The following is a 15552-nucleotide window of genomic DNA, read 5'->3' as shown; positions in this document are numbered from 1 at the left end:
AGGCAAAAAAATAAAGATTATGTTAAGATTTGGGTTAGAGTTAAGGTTTAATCAAGATTCAATTATGATTAGGGTTAGGATTAGGATTCACTGATGGCAATAATTCAATAACAATGACTATTTAATCCTTGAATTTAGTAAGGCTAATATTAGTAAACTCTTTGGAAGTCATCCAATTTCATGGACAAATTAAAAAATAATTACTAAGATTAAAATATTTTACATTTAAAAAAAATAAAATATAACAAAATAATAAATAAAGATCAATTAAATTTATTTTAAATAGATATTTTATTAAAATATTTAATTTTAATATTTTTTATTATATACGGTCCTTCAATGATTTATAACTTTATAAATATAATAAAAATTACAATCTTTTATAAAATTAAAATATTTTTTTACTTTTAAACTAACATTATTTTACATTTATAAATAGAATAAATAATAATTTTTAATGATACTTATAAATTTGTATTATATTATTAGTATTTAAATCATTACACTATTTTATTATTGTAATATTAAATTATTTTACTTTAAATTTAATTATTACAATTTAATAAATCTATAAAATAAATAATATTAAAATAATAAAAAATATATATATACTATTAAATAATAAATTAATTATTTAAATTAATATATACTATATAAAAAATAATAATATCAAATTATAAAAACTAATATCAACTCTACACACATATATAAAATAATATTGTTACTAGTTTAAAAAACACGATATAAAACAATTATTATGCTAATAATTTATTTAACATTTAGCGTTGGGGCTTGGACTGAATTATAAGGCCAAGCTATTCTGGCTCCAAAACGGATCTTTAATACAGTGTGATAGCGATGTGTTAGTCAATCGCATTCGTTTATTACAGAATTGACAATCGTGTTAGTCAATCCGTACTACCGTTTTGAAGCCAAAATAGACGCGTGGAGACATTTGTTTGTAGAGATAGGTGCACAAGAAGTACGACAGAAGTGACGACACATACAAGCAGTAGAAGTCTAGGCTATAGGGGCTACTTTATTTTGTGTACGAGTTTTCCACAGTTTTCTGTACGCGGTTTCTCCTCTTTCTGTACGCGATTTTTGGGCGACATGACACAACATGACTGTGTTTCAGAGCTCACATGGCAAGTGGTCTGTTAATGATGAAAATGTAAGCAAGGCCACTTTATTTTCTGTATGAGTTTTCATTTTCAAACTTTACAGGTACGTACTTTCTGACAAATGTGTACAGAACGCGGTTTCTTCCCTTTCAATGGTCCAGAGATGAGTAGGAATTATTAAGCACCCTTCCCCAAAAAATCTTCGTGTTTATCTTCACTTTCAATTTGATTCCACTTATTCAATTTTACTGTTGGCTTGCTTATTTATTTATTCATATAATTCAAATGCTGTGCAAGGACATCTCATTGTTAAGGTTTTTCAAAAATTGAGTTAGAACAGGTAGACATTAGAGGACTATTTTGGAGTCAATTTGAAATTTTGTTCACATTGTTGTGTCGATCACCTATGAATCTCTTTCTCCATCTTATATTTAGCGATTTTTTCACACATTGGCAAGCTTTTTGAACACACCATCAAAACCATTTTCTGTGGCATGGATTGACAATAGACATGTTTCTTGTTGGCTTGTAGATGTGAGGCGATGGGCAGTCTCTAAAGAAGAGGGGGATGAAATAACTTGTCGATTCTATAATAAAGAGGTGGTGGAAAATGAATGACACTTCATGTTTGATTGTGCAACATATGAAGATATCGTACACAAGTGAAAACAATGTGAAGGTGAGCAATCTAAATGAGCTATTGGAGGAGGCAAGGCTTCACAAAACTATGGGTTTCTTGATCAAGATCCACAATAGAAGAACAAACATTGAAAGGAATATCAAAATTGTTAACAATGATACTCCGGGTCCCACAGACTATGGTAACATGGACATCATTAAACTCATTCATTCATTTGTTCAATAACTTTGTTACTTGAGTTTGTCAATAGTTATTTCTCAATTAGGTTCAAGTGGTATGGCAAATGGGGTGTATGTCCTATCCTTTACAATCTCATTCTATGATTTTATGTTATATGGATGTAATGCAACAGAGGACGAATGGTGCAACACTTCGACTCTACCAATGGGGAGGTTCAATGCAAGTGACAATGGTGCATTTATTCCTCTTGTTGTGCTTTCGACATCTAAGAAAAAATGAACCATCAACCATGGTAGGTGAGGTTGTCTTCTAATCTCACAATGACAATGATCCTCTATTAATTATTTATTTCAAATAGTTTTGCAGTAGTTTTTGGTTTTTTGTTTTGTTTTTCATTGTAATATATGTTTGTAGCTACAAATTTATCATACCTCTCGTGCATGCCATTATTGTCACAAAACCCTTGGCAAAACCACTTGAAATGATCAACACTACTCCGTCATGCACCCCCTTTAAATGCCATAAGCTCTACAACAAATGTGTGTGTGTAAGTTAAAGATTTTATGGCATACAAAGAAAAGGTATCCTTAATGTCAACATTACAAGATAGTTATACTCAGAGTTAAAATAGGGGATATGATAGTATATAACATACACTTTTTTTTGTACATAATTAAGATCAAATGTGCTAACCAACTATTTTGGTCAATGCTGAGAAAATTAGTTGTTTAATTACATTCAAGTGGATTATATGTATTGTGTTCTTTTTGTTCAATTACATTTATTTGTTGGCTTGATGATGATTGTAATAAATAACTTCATCATATGTTCTCATTGATCACACACACACACACACACACACACACACACACACGCACGTTCATATTGACTACCGACCGTGTGACTTCAAAGTTGTTTATATTACAACCGGTATACTAGATGTTTATATCTAACCGGTACATGGTGACAACCAGTATATGCATGGAAACAACTAGTGGATATACATAACTCGACGTCAACCTGAAGATCCAACGAAGATTATCACAAGAGCATCAAAGGATAAACGGTTTATATATTTAACTCCAACCGGTATTGTTGTTCCAACCGGTATCCATTGATTATGTGATGAGTTATCACTAGTCGTGATGAGTTATCCTTATCGACAATTTTTGACGGTATTTTTGTGATGAGTTATGATTGTTTGACTAGATACACTGCACCTAGGAAATTGTGTTATGATTTCTAGAGGCCGACATGAAATCTAAATGTCTATATATTGACATCACAATGAATTATTTCAAGAAGCGAAGGAGATATGTTATGTGCGAAGGCAGAAGTATTAAGTTGCAGAGTATGCTGGTAAAGAAGTGTTGAGTACGCAAAAGAGGATCTATACAAGCAAATGTGCTATTAATAGATCACACCACATGTTGTTTTCTAATCACCGCAACAATCAAATCCCCAAACTAGGTAAGCTCTAACAAGTTTCATCGTTCAAATCCTCTAACCAGGTGATTCATTAGTTTGGATTCAGAAATCCTCTATCGAGGTTACTCCTTACAGAGTATTACCTTTTATAGGGTATAGCTTTTAACTAAGCTTTGGGATCTTTAATAGGATTGGCTCCTAGTAGAGCACTTTGTAGACCTTAACCGATCAGTTATCTATTACTGTAGATAGTTAACTTGTGAGTCCCATTTCACCATGGTTTCTACCTATTTGGGTTTTCCACGTATAAACACTTGTGTTATGGTGGATGTTTTACTTATTGTGGATGTTATATCATTTTGGAATACATGCATATTGTTTAACAAACTTGTTAAGTTTATCTATCGGTCAGTGTTTAAAGTAGTATTATTTTTGGTGTCACTGATTCACCCCCCCCTCTCAGTGTTTTACAAGTCCATCAATTGGTATAAGAGCCTAACTTCTTTAAAGCCTAATCGCTTGGAAGGAAACCCAAAAGCTACCATGGGGGATATGAGCTACTTTGAGATGGCTAGAGAACTTGAGGCTTGTAGGAATGAACTTGAAACCCTAAGGGTTAAACTGAAAGCTTCTCAAGTCAAAAGGAGAGAGCTAACTGAACAATTGTTACAAATATCTGATAATAGTTCTTCAGATGAGGCGAATATTGATGCTTTAGCTGAGGAAGTTGAAAAACTAAACAGTGAAAAGCTAAATCTGAGGAGAGAGCTAGAAGGTCTTACTATTCGCACGAGTCAGGAACTGGAAGCCAAGAGAACTGTTGAAGATCTCATCAAGGAAAGAGATCATGAGATTTCCAAGTTCAAGCGAGAGAATGCTACTTTGCATGAGCATTTGAATGCAGAGAGAGAAGAAAAAGAGAACTTGCAGCTAGATCTTGAATTAGCATCATCTATGAGAGAGAATCTATCAAAACATAATGAAGATCTCACTGAACAACTCACTAAAGCAAATGGGAAATTGGAAAAGTTCAACAGAAGTTCTACCTTGCTAGAAGAGCAAATTAAATCACAAAGGATGAATGGTGATACCTCTGGACTTGGTTTTCACAAATCTGAAAAAGGAGAATCCTCCAGTACCAAGAGCAACACTCATAAGAACAAATCTGCTCCTAAGGCCAAAAAGCCTACCGGTAAGAAGGTCCTTAAACCTGTTTGTTTTGTTTGCCATAAACCTAGTCACATTGTAAATGTTTGTAGAGACAAACCTAATGGAAATGCAAGCTACAATACTAATGCTAGGTATGTGTCCAAGAAATTTGAAGGTCATTGCTTCACATGCAAAATGTATGGACATAGATCAGTTGAATGCAGATATGGAGGAAATAATCCTGTACCGCATATGCATCCAAGACCAAATGACAACTGGATAAGAAATTATGATAATCGGGGTAACATGAACTGGCAAAGACCCTACGACAACCGGTTTAGTCCATTTGAGATGGAAAAGGTAACAAATGTCATTTGCACCATCTGTAACAACTTTGGTCATGTGGCTATGAATTGCAGAAGAAGAACTGGGAGAGGTAATGCAGGACCTTGGAGATCATCTGGTATGGCCTACTATCATTGTCATAAACTAGGACACATGGCAAAATTTTGTAGATCCAGAAAGAGCAAACCGATTAACCCTTCTAAAGATCAGAAAGGCAAGCAGAAGGTCAATATTGAAGAAACTAGAGAAGAAATGAATTGAATATGGAAAAAGAAGAGTGATGATTCACCTGGAGAAGAAACTATTCCTTCACCAAGTGTGGATAATCCTGCATCGATGAATTAAGTCTTTTTTTTATGGCTAAGGGGAGAATAACGGTAAACCTACCTCTGGACCCATTGAAATGAATGAGCAGTAAGAGAATTTGACTATATGGAATTTTGATAACTTTGTGTCAATCAGTTATCAACTGGTTTTACATCTATGTATTTGTAACCCTAACGACCGAGCATTTAATGTAATAGGTAAAAAGGATAAAAGCGATTTTCACTTTATTTTTACCCTAATGCATACGAGAAAGAATTTTTGAGCACTTGTAGAGCTAAGAAAGGATTGTTAGCTGATTTTAGTCAAAGTTGTATTGTGATTTGATCGATCAACTTGATTTGAAGGTTGGAGAAGACTGAATTGGTGTGCAATTGAGTATTCAATCGATAAATGAGGCAACGTGTGTGAAATAAGGTATTTCTTTGAAAAATCCCGCTTCGAATCTAGTTTATCTGGAATGGCATCATCTTCTAAACCAGTAGAGAAATTAATGATTACATCTAAACCTATGGAAGTTGTAAAGGTGGAATGAATTGTGTCTTATAATTCTTTATCACAAGTTCCTAGTGGTGTCATAGTGAAAGGAGATTTGTCCAGCTACATTGATTGCAAGATTGAGGATTTAGGATAATTGTTGATATATTCTCAGTTGAAATCCCTTTGCGATGAAAATGGAAAGATTCAAACAGAATATATTAGGGTTTATGAGAAAGGTTTTCATAACGCAACTTACTTTCTTGAAGATTTTGAAGAGGAACATATTCGAATTATTTTGAGTCGTGTTCATGGGGAAAACATGTATTTGGAAAGGATTCATACTATAACCAAGGAAGCTATTCAAGTTGTAACTGGTTTTTACTCAACCGGCGAAGTACCTAAGCTAAGGCGTATTTCAAAAGAGACAGTAAACACTCTAACCGGATCAACCTCTGATGGGCATTCTTTTTTTGTCAATAACATCAAGGACCCAGTGGTAAAGGTGGTAGCTATGGTTATAGGCTATCGAGTATTCTATTCTAGTAGATTGAATAGTGTTCCATCTACAGCGGTGCATACTGCTTACAAAATGATAGCTGAAAATGATAATTATGACCTATGTGAGGCCATAAGGAGCTAATTATTGTTGAATCTTCAGTCTATCAAGAAGGATAGCAATCAAAAGTTTAAATTTGGACAGTTGTTGATCAGTCTATTCTTTTATTTCCATAATTTCGTACCGGGAATTGGTGATCTTGAATTGTCTAAGGATCTACCGGTATCTGCCCAGATTAAGAACAACATTAAGGCTGTGAAGAATACCTTCTCTACTGCAATGAATAAATACTTCAATGAATTTCAGAAGAAAATGAGTATGAGAGTAAGATTGCCTGAGGATGTGGTAAAACACTTTGCTAAGGACATTATTTTTATAGTTACCACTGATTTCTATTTGATGGAGGCTATTGAGCCTAGAGAAGAAGAAATGGAAGACATGAGCTATGAAGTCAATTATGACTTATTGATCGGTTATGCTAATAACCCGTTGGCATCTCCAGTAGATAAAAAGAAGGCAAAATTGGATATAGTTGAAGTTAAGACTGCACAAGCTGAAACCAGTAGTGTTCCTACCATAAGTGGTAAAGGTAAGAAGAAGAAGGTTGAGCAAGCACCTCCGGTGATAAAAAGTACAAGAGTGACACGAAGTGTCCAAACCAAAAAGGAACCGGAACCTAAAGTATATGCAAATAAGGAGACTGAATCAAAGAAAAGAGGTCAAAAACTAATTCTCCAAGAAGAATTTGAAGGTACTGATACTGAGGAGGAACCCAACAAGATGAAAGCAACTGGTAAATCAACAAAACCAGTGAAGGATGTGCCTAAGGCAACTATGCTATTAATGTCTTAACTTACAAGCCTAAGACTAACTTTGAGAGAACAGTGAAGACATTAGGAAGAAACGGATTTGATAATGTCAAAGAACATTTTGATTCATTCAATGAAGATGAAAGGAACAAATTATTCAACAAGTAATCAATTATTTGTGCCATTACATTAGATTACCTCATGATCTTGTAAATGATATCTCTAATTCCTTGTATACTATTCTTTTGAATAAATGGGAGGAAGTTGTAAAGAAGGAAAAAGAAAGTATAGATGATGTATTTGTACAATATTTTCCTAATTTGTCAAAGGATGAACTAAATGTGTTGGTTGATAAGTACAAAGTTCAATTGGCTTTCAAGGCAAGAAGGTTGAAGCTACTAAGTGGAAAGGTGCAAACTATTGAGGCTGAGACTCATGAGATTGCTTGTAGCATCCAACGAATGGAATATCTTATTCATTCTTATAAGGATGAGCAAGATACTATTGACGTACCTAAAATGGATGAGATTGTGCAAGTTGATGTTGTCTATCCCATCAAAAAGAAGGATGACACTATTATCCAATGATTCATACTTGTTGATGATATTCAAGATACAATTAATCTATCTGGAAACATAATTATTGTACCAGATATGCACCCACCTGAAATCACTGACTCACAGGTTACTTCAGTTGAGAAACCGACAACTCAACCAGTAGTGGATATTTCACCAGCAATGGAACAACCAGTGAAACCTCAACTGCCACCGGTTTCATAGGACATTCAGAAGGAATTTGATGCAACAGTTGATACACAGATTTCTGAACAAAAAACGGAGAAGGAACAAGAGAAAGAAGAGATTGTTAAGGTAACATCCTCTGAACCGGTAACATCATTAGTCATACAACATACTGATGAAAATGATGATGATTCGCTAGGCATCTCGGGGCCTATAATTGTTGATAATATGAGTGCATCCGAAATGATGAAGATTGTGCTACACAACTGTCATGCAATCTAGGGCACACAAGAAGAGACTTAAAGAATAGAGAATGGAAGCTGAAACCATTCAGAGTGTTGTAGATATTCTGGCAAGTCTACTATCAGAAACTGCTACAGGGCATCTGACAACACCTATTAGCAAACTTGGTCAATTGGTTGTTGATGCATGTATGACCAAATTAAGTCCCTTGAAGAAGCAACACAAATTTATGCTGAGAAGAGTTACAGGAAGAAGCATGGAGAGCAGCTTATGGAAGAGATTGATACAGGAAAACTTGCTCTATCTCTTAATAAAGATTTATTACGACAAGCTATTGAAACAGGAGGGAAATATCGTGCATCTACTTCTAATATTTCATTCTTTTATGTTGATATCAATAACAGGCGAATTGAAACTGAGCAAGAGCTAGAAAAGATATGCAATGCATATGTACCACTTCAAGATTCTATTTTTGTTTTTAGAAAATCTGTGGATGATTTGCAAAACAGGTTAGATACTTATGATCTTGAGAAAGCAAAAAGACTTCGATCACTAAAGGAATTGAAGAATCTACTCACATCCCAAGTGGACATACTGCAAAGAGCCTACAAGAATGCATAAGCTATTTTAGCTACTCCAAAAACCTGTACACTTGATTCCATGGAAGAGTTCCATACTCAGATTATGTCTACACTTGAGTTCACTAAGAACTTGCTGGAGACATGGGAACATGCTTTATCTCAGTTGAAGAGGAACTTTCATGACATTTTTATGAGGCTTGCAAATGCATGAATCTTGATTCAATTTTTCAAGTTTTTGTATATGTAAAACATTTTGCTACAAATTCTCTCTCTCTCTCTCTCTCTCTCTCTCTCTCTCTCTCTCTCTCTCTCTATATATATATATATATATATATATAGTTTGCTTTTCAATTTGGCATTGTTTTCAAAGGGGGAGTAGAAATATGTATGTGTGTTTTGAAAATTTTGTATGTTGTATGTAGTAAGGGGGAGTCTATGTATATGTGCATAAATTTTTTTTTAAGCACACTTAGCGGTATTACTATAAAATTTTCTAAATGTTGCCATCAATGCCAAAGGGGGAGATTGTTGGCTTGATGATGATTGTAATGAATAACTTCATCATATGTTGTCATTGATGAAACACATACACACACATATGTTCATATTGACTACCGGTATGACTTCAAAGTTGTTTATATTACAACCGGTATACTAGAGGTTTATATCTAACCGGTACATGGTGACAACCGACATATACATAGAGACAACTAGTGGATATACATAACTTGACGTTAACCTGAAGATCCAATAGAGATTATCATAGGAGCATCAAAGGATAAACGGTTTATATATTTAACTCCAACCGGTATTGTTGTTCCAGCCGATATTCATTGATTATGTAATGAGTTACCACTAGTCGTGATGAGTTATCCTTACCGACAATTTTTGGTGGTATTTTTGTGATGAGTTATGATTGTTTGACCAGATACACTGCACCTAGGAAATTATGTTATGATTTTTACATTTATTCATACAAACCCTCGACCATAAACAATCAAGTCGACCACCAGAAAATAAACCAATTAAATAATTACAAACCATGTCATCCTTAGACCAAACAAGTAATATCAACACATGAGACATCCTGAAAATACATCAATAGGTCCTATCCACATGTTACATTAAAGTCGGTCCATAACCTAGATCAACCGGGACCAAGTATAGGTCCACACACTTCAACAAAGATCTCCATCTGCCAAGTCTCGAACATGATCACCAACAACATCCTGAAACATCATCAGAAGCTACACCAACACCACTTATGCAATTCATCGAAGATCTCCATTAAAACCTTTGCCGGTGAAACCCTCGCCGGAACCAGAAACCAATCTGCAAGCAGTATATCATCCAATCTCCAGACCAAAACCAACTAACCAAATATGAGTATAAGTATCATGAACAAAACAATTCCATCATCAGATTATACCGAAGCCTGCTAGATCATGTCGGATCCAAGTTAACCAAAAACCACTTAACCTATCGGAACCAGAAGGGTGTCGGTAAAGCATCCAAATAGCTGGTGTTGACATCAATGAAAAAACATCAATGCAACACATAATCAATTCCACCAAATGGCCAACAGTTTCTTGGGTTTAGGCTTCTCATAATTAAAAACATGAATGGTATTTAATTGATTAGGCTCTTTGTTTTATAAGGACACATTTCTAGAAGGAAGAACAGTAAGGAAAATGTCAATGATTTCATTCTCCTTTTGCAAAATATCATTCTTCAAAGATTCATCTATAGGAGGGAGATCTCTTAAAGAAGTGTTCATAACCCCTTCTCTAGGAAAGCTATTATGAATGGAAGGTAAAGTGACATCAAGAAAGGTGTTTATGATATCATCCTCTTACTCTAAAATATTCTCATGGGAGAAGCTATTTTTAGAAGAAAGATCAACATCAATTTTTAAAACTTCAACCTTAAGAGGAGGTGTTGTAAAAAGAGTGTTAATAGTCTTTTCTTTTACCAAAGTATCTTCATGAAAAAGATAAGATTTAGGAGAGGAATCACCATGGTTAATTAAGGTATCATCCCTAGAAGGTAAATCTTGATAAAGAGGATTGTCCACTACATAAAAAATGCTCTTCACAAATAGAATCAATAGAAGGTAAAGGTTCATAAAGAGGATTGTCATGCATGATGACATCCTTGTGAATTATTGGAGATTTAGAGGATGCCTTAGAGGGAAGAATGAAGTCGTCAAGAGTTTCATCCATTACATCAATATCATCACTACTAAATGGCTTACACATGATGTTGATTAACCTTTGGCAAAAAGATGGTTTAGAAGGCTTAGGATAAAGGAAACCACAAAGATCTTCCTCAAGTTCATCTCTACTATATACTTCTTCAAAAGAATAATCATTATAAGAAAATGGATTGTCAAAGGCACAATAATTTTTCAAAGACATTTTGAAAAGAAATGCTAAATATTGCAATTCAAATGAATTAAAGCATGCAAACACACAAAATGCATAAAATAGGAGATTGAGATTTAAAATTAGGGCCAATAGGATACCACTTAATTTTAAATGTTGTCTTGAAGATTGACATGTTGAATTTTGAAATTGTTTTCGACCTTAGAGATATCAAATTACGACAAAATCAACCAATCTCTCGGATTTAAGCTATTGAATACAGTCATAACAGTCTCTCAAAATTTTGGGAAAAATGTTGGGGACCGTGCGTACTATATGCACGGTCCTCCCAACTTTTTTCAAAAATTTTAGGGATGAAAGTTAAAATGATTCTAAAGCTAATCCCCAAAAATTGGGTGATTGTATGATCTGTAGATAGGTAAAATCGAGGTCTAAGTGTTGAAATAGGACCCTATTAGGGTTATGGAAGACATGAAAATTTAAATTTTGGCAAAGGGAGGGAAATTGAAATTTTGAATTTTATGAATGACAAAAATCTAAAGACAGTCACAAATTTGAAAACTAACTTTTGATCCAATTTCATGCACAAGTTCAATTCGAAAATGAAAATTAAGGTTTTGCTAACTAACCACTTAATTTTGTAAATCCCAATTGCAATTTTTGAACAAGACAATGCAAAATTGAATGCAACAAAACACAATTTTCAGATTAAGACAAAAGGCAGCAAATTTTTTGCAAATCACAAGTTCAATTCCTCTTGTAACAACTAGGGTTTTAATGCAATTAACCACTAAGTTTTGTAAACTTGCAAGAAAATTAAACTTGTAAATTAAAAATATGCAAATCATGTAAGACATCGGGTTCGCCAAAATGTAAAGTGAAAAATTGGATCCTAGCAATTCCCACTCCAAGAGAGAGAAAGTGGAAATCACTAGGATAATTTTCACTTGGGGAAGTACTTTACATTCAAAAGAGGGGATGAATCCACTAGATCCAATCCCAAATGATGAAGGACTGAATACTCAGTGAATTGCAAGGATTAGGAATGAAAAGTAACCCTCTTTTGTAAATATACTAGATGAACTAATTGAATTAAGACAATGCGCAGAAGAGAGAGAAGAACAATTATAACTTGAGCTAGGAATGTAGGATTGAGATGAAAACATGGAATTAGTAGTAAAATGTCGATACATTGTTGTCCTACAAATTTGAGAAAAAGTTGTCGGGACCATGCGTACTGTATGCATGATCCTCCAAAAAATCCGCGATCCGAAAAGGGTTTTTCCATCCTTGCATAAGGATCCTAAATCTATAATTACAGTTGCATACCTATTACTTACACGCATAAAAGAGAGGGAGAATGGTTGTGGATGGGGGTTTGCCTTAGTCAAACCCTGGGTTGGAATTAACCTTGAATGAAATTTTGCAAATGTTGAAGTAAAATAATGGAAAGGTATACCTTAGATCTGCAATTTGTTGATGATAGTTACTTTGCTTCTTGAATGTAATCACCAATGTAGTATGTAATGGCATACATGTAACATGAAAAAACCCTAACACACACACATACTTGCAAATGAATGTTGTAATGTTGCTCCAATGGATGAATGAAGAATGCTTGAAGGCTTGATGACTTGATGAATTCTTGAATGACGATAATGGAGACCTTCCACTTGCTCACCTTATTTTTCACTTCTTCTTTTTCTTTTTCTTAGCCAAATGAGGGAATCAAGCCTCCTTTTATACTTGCCTTGGAGGGTTAATTTTACCTTGTCAAAGGATGACATAGGGAGCCATTTAATTCCCCTAGGCAGGAAAATGCAACTTGGGGCCGGAGGGACCCAATTTAGGACCTCCCAAAGGGGAGGCACGCCCCTGTCCGCCCACGCCCTTGTCCTGCCCTATTTTGGGACCTAGGCAAGCTGGAGAGTGATGAAGGAGTTAAAGAATGATGAATTTTGGATAGAAAATGGAGGGAGGGGTCCTAATTGGATGGGTAGATGCCATCGCTAAAGTGAGGGCCTAAAATGTAGTCAAAATTGCAAAGGTCACAATTTTATGATGCTACAATGAGAAATCTTGCATTCAAACCAAGAGAGCTGAAGTTTACACCGAAAGAGCTGCTATTTGAACAAGAAGAGTTATTGTTCAGACAGAAATAGCTAAAGTTCATACTAAAAGAGATAAAGTTTAGACCAAAAAGAGCTAAAGTTTAGACCGAGAATGTGACTATTTGGACTGAAAGTGTGACTAATTGGATTGAAAGTGCGACTGTTTGTATTGAAAATGCGAATTTGCTACAAAATGTGTAGATTTGACAGTTTTGAAGTTTTTGTTTGTAATTTTTGTTGAGTTTCAATGGATGATATCTTGACGTGATTTACAAACACTAAAGCCAGATTGTCTTTTGTCCCAAAGGACACATAAAGTGTATGTTCAAGAAGCTTTAAAGAAAGCCCAAGTTTTAACAGTTTTTGAACAATTGAAAACACACCATTCAGTCTATCCTAAGGAGATTGGGTTCATTATTAGTTCTTAGCCCACACTTGGTACCATGTCAGCTCACACAACCTTGTCACCCCCTAAAGGGTCCCAATGTTTTTGCCTTTGCGAGAACTTGTGGAGTTCCATTATAAGCCTAGCAATAAGGTCTCAAAAGGGGATTTCACACATATGCTCAAGAAGGACATATGGTGAGTTTCTTCGGGAGAGAATCTTCCCCCTCCCTGCACTAAGAATTTAATAGTGTTCGGAGGTGAACCAGGTAGCTTCTAATTAAATTGGAACTAGTAAGGGATCCATTCGACGTGTTGGGGTATAAACTCAATTAAGAGGTCTCCCAGCCTTGAAAACCAAGATTTGATATACTCGAAGGTACGAAGGAGATCTATTCTTGAGCATTGTTGTTGACTTGATTTTCATCAAATCACATTTATTTTAAAGTGGGTTGGAGTACTTGGTGTTTAACCATTCCTACTTGGGTTGTTCCCCTCTCACCGGTCTTATGGGATTCTCGGGAGGGCAAGCCCGCTAAAGATATGCACTATTGGAAAGAAAAGATGAGTCTAACTTTCTGATCACCTAAGAAAGGTGAGAGCATACTCACCTATCATCAAAACACATAAGACATGATTGTTCATTTCTATTGTAATTAGTTTATGTGCCTACTTTATCAAACATAAGTGCAAAATCCAGTGGCTACAAACAAATTTTAGTAGTTTATATTGCATTCTTTGGCACCGAAATAATTTATAACTCCAGTCTTTGACAGTAAAATAAGTGCCTTCAAAATCATCAAACTGCAAATCAGGTTTGAGAAAATAATAGTCCAGATGCAGAAATTAAAAATACAAAATAGACCATTAGATTTATGCATAAAAAACCCAAAACACTATCAAATTAACCAAAAACGTTGTTAGATTACCAAAAATGCTGCTTTGCATCCCAGAAACACCAACACAGAGACTAGAAGCGCCACCAAACAGACCAAAAATGCTAAACTATAGAAAAATGCAAAAACAAAGATGAAACCCCCCTTGAAAACACCATTTAAAGTGTCAGGATGCTAAAATGGAGACCGGGAACGTGAATCTAGAAACCAAAAGAGCTAATCTACGACTCCAAAGAGCTATTCAACTTTTTAAAGAAATTTCCTACAAGCAAACTTGTTAAAGATCAAAGGGGCTATGCCCCACGGTCGGCACCAATTAATGTGATGCTAAAAATGTGTGTCAAATAGGAATAAGCATGCACATAAATGAGACAATAAAGCATAATTGAAATCTTAATTGAAAACTAAATTAAAGATGCAAAACATAAGCCTTCTTTGAAATGTCCCATTTTCCTCTATCCTTGAGGACATCAAAGGTTGAATGGTTGGCTCTCAGCGGAGCGATGATTTCCAAGAGTGACAACTCAAGGGTTGAACTTAGCTATGTCATGATGATGCAAGTGATCTATTGCATGATTAATTGATGCATGATTATACTAAAATGATTGATTTTAGGCTACATGCTTGATGAATTGAAACTAGATTAACATGCTAAAGACTATTCAAAACATGCTAATATGGATCTGTAGTCACACAAATCTGTCCAATTTAATTAAATGAATATTTCGTATTTATTTGATTAAAAATCCACTAGCCATCAGTTAATTAAATAAATATTTAATTAATTCATTCCCAAACATTCTTCTATTAATTAAATAAATTATTCAATTTATTTTGATTAATTCATTAAATCAAATTCCAATCAATTAAATAAATAAAATATATTTATTTAATTAAATCCCCCTTTTCCTCTTTTAAATAAATTAAATTAAACATTTATTTAAATCATTATCCCCACCCCACTTGCATTTTCCTACAAATGCAACTTGCACACATTTATTGAAATAAATGAATTTTTATTTTTAATAAAATCCTATTTTCCCTCACCCACCAAATCCACTTGTAAAATCTAATCCCCTTCTAGATTCTTCTAACCCCTTCCTAATTAGCCTAATCCATACCCTAATTATTGTCACATTCCTAAGCAAAATGGAGTCACTTCTCAAAGACTTCAAAGT

This window comes from Cryptomeria japonica, chromosome 11 (genome assembly GCF_030272615.1).
Source record: "Cryptomeria japonica chromosome 11, Sugi_1.0, whole genome shotgun sequence".
Lineage (NCBI taxonomy): Eukaryota > Viridiplantae > Streptophyta > Pinopsida > Cupressales > Cupressaceae > Cryptomeria > Cryptomeria japonica.
The sequence above is the reverse complement of the archived record's forward strand: the minus strand, read 5'-3'. Positions refer to the sequence as shown.